Raw genomic sequence first — 2,928 nt, 5'->3', positions numbered from 1 at the left:
TCTTACGAAGGGGCTATTGAATACCTATATTACAATCCATGAGAAACTTTGACTATTTTACCTCATCTCATGTAAACCTCTCTTTCTCTTTTATCTAGATGAAAATCCAATAGCATTTCCTAATTTGTCCAAGACACAATGTACTTCTGTATAGAATCGTCACTGTATAACTTAGCTTCTATGCCTAGGAATAAGAGCACTGATATTATGTTCAAACCTATTTCCTCTCCCTTATCCTTTATACATTATCACTCTCTATAAATTATTTTATTGACTGTATAAATAGACTGTCTACTTATTTACGGTTCCACCGACACTTACTGTTCACTGACGCTACAGTAGTACAGTACCCACCGACACTTTTTTTTTTTAAAATATATTTTTTTTTCTATAAACACCACAAAAATTAACCATTTTATCCACCAACTTCATTTACTTCTTATCCATAATCTCATAAAAATATTCTCTCTAAATTATGGATAAATCATCCGGTAATTCATCCAATAAATCACCCGATATCTCCTCCGATGGGCTTTATAATTCCGTTACAAAGTCCCTTAATGAAGTGAAGACACTCATTAGCTTGCTAATGATACTAATATGTGTATTAGTAGCGTTATTTGCATTAGTTATAGTTTATATTACGAAATAAATAATCATTGCTTGTAATAATCTCTTAATAATATTAATTACAGTATGTTACTAATCTAGTGATTTATATATTCTTAGAAGTTTTATTGTCGCCTTAATACCTTGTTAATAAACAAACTACACATGTGAATCATGTTTAAAAAGATAAAAATTGGATATTTTTTTTTTTTTTTTGCTTTTATTAGAAATCGAACCTCAGATTTCTTAAACGATCTGAGATTCTCGGACCACTTAGGCTCCTTTCCCAAGTTGACATCTCAACTACAAAATATTACGATATTGTCTTATGCTGATACTGTTTCAACATCGATACTTTAAAATAGTAAATGACCACCTCATCTCAACCGGGCTCTTTCAGTTTGGGCTTCATGAAATATTCAAATGTTCCCCAATTAAAACATGGGACGTGCTTTTTCACATACGGATTTTACTCTTTCACATACAACTTTTACAATATTACCCTTGTCAGTTTTTCATTCCTTCGCCCAATCAATTTTTTCCTCTCTTTCCACATCTCTTATCACCACCTTTGATCAATCGCCGACAAATTTCGAATAAATAAAAAAACTAAATTATGATAATTAATAATAAAAAAAAAAACTAAATTATTATTAATACGTAGAAAAGAACAACCAGTTAATATTAAAAAAAATCAAAAAAATCAAACAAAACAACAATCCCGTAATCTCCCCCCCCCCTTTGACCGACCCCCCCCCCTCCCATCCCCCCCTCCCCCGTCCTACCCAACAACCAGCCGAACCACTTCCTCCAGCCATTCGCACCACAGACTCCGTCCTGCCATCACTCTCAGCCCCCAGCCGACAACCCGACACCATCCAGCCGCCTTCCTTCCTCGTCAACGCACAACCCATGCGTTCTCCTTCCTCACCGACGCACCACCCTCATCGGACCACCGTCAGTCACCGCACCACCCCACTAACCACCGTGCATACCAGAACAACCGTCAACCACCATATTTTCCACCATCCATAAATCCTAATTAATAATAATTGCTAAGTATCTTAACTTCCGTAAATTAAATCTTATAATTTCAATAAAATGTATTGATAATTGCTACAAAACAAATTTAATTCACTAGTTAGAGAATCATAATCCATTGTTCAAAACTTTGACTAATTAGATTCACTATTAGGGAAAATGTATATGGAGGAATTAATTTGATTATGTTTAGGAAAAAGGGTATGATATGGAAACTTTATGAAAAAATGTATGTGAAAGAGTAAAACCCGTATGTGAAAAAGTAATTCCGTTAAAACATTATAACTATAATCCTCAATATTCCATTAATCCACAATTCCTTAGTAGCCCACATTAATAATGCCCAATACACCACTAATCCTACAATATACCTTCACTCGTGTCTACTATTCGATCTATAGATCCATGAAATAATTAATGTAATCACCTGATATCATGATCTTATCGATTCTTTTTTTTGTTTTCTCTCTTTCCCTATATGCCTCCAACAGTAAGCTTGCCAAAAATCGCATTCTAACTCCTGCCTCTCATTCCTTCACAAAGTTAGGCACAACCTTCTTCTTTCATAACAAATACAACTAACCCTTATTTGTTTTCATATACAAGTCATGATTTCAAAAATCGTGACAGTCACTTAACTCAGTTTATCCTGCATATATTACATCTTCTTAGTCAAAATAAACTATATCGACATTTCCTATGTCGCTGCCGTTAAGTAAATCTAGTGCACTATACTTTGGACTATATCTATTAATGTCGGGCACTAAAATAAATTTATCATGCCTCTATAATACTGTATTTTTCATGATCTGGGAGTCTAAATGACTAAAGTATAGTATCTCTATTTCACTCTGCATTTATGGAATTAGACTCTGTTTCTCACGCATCCTCTAATGTTTTTAACCTTGTGACATGATAGTAAGTCTGAACCTAGTAGTTCTTTATACTTTTTTTTTCCCTTATGTAAGCTATGATCTTAAAAGTTTGCGCATATATAGAATGATATGTCCCCGAGGATCGTATCAAATAGTGCACTAACGATAAATACTAAAAGGACACATAAACAATATCATTAAGTCAAATAAGACAATCACATAAGTTAACAAGCGAATAAACAAGATAAAATCCTATAAGCTACCCATGATTCCTAGGACGTCTACCCATCTCTCGGTCAATTTATGTTTTTTTTATTCATATAACTTATTAAATAATTAATTTCTCATTCTTTAGCCTAAGCTCTGATACCACTTTTGTAACGCCCCGTAAACAACAGGAGTA

The sequence above is a fragment of the Silene latifolia genome, chromosome 10 (assembly GCF_048544455.1).
Source record: "Silene latifolia isolate original U9 population chromosome 10, ASM4854445v1, whole genome shotgun sequence".
NCBI classification, from domain to species: domain Eukaryota; kingdom Viridiplantae; phylum Streptophyta; class Magnoliopsida; order Caryophyllales; family Caryophyllaceae; genus Silene; species Silene latifolia.
Note: the sequence above shows the minus strand (reverse complement) of the source record.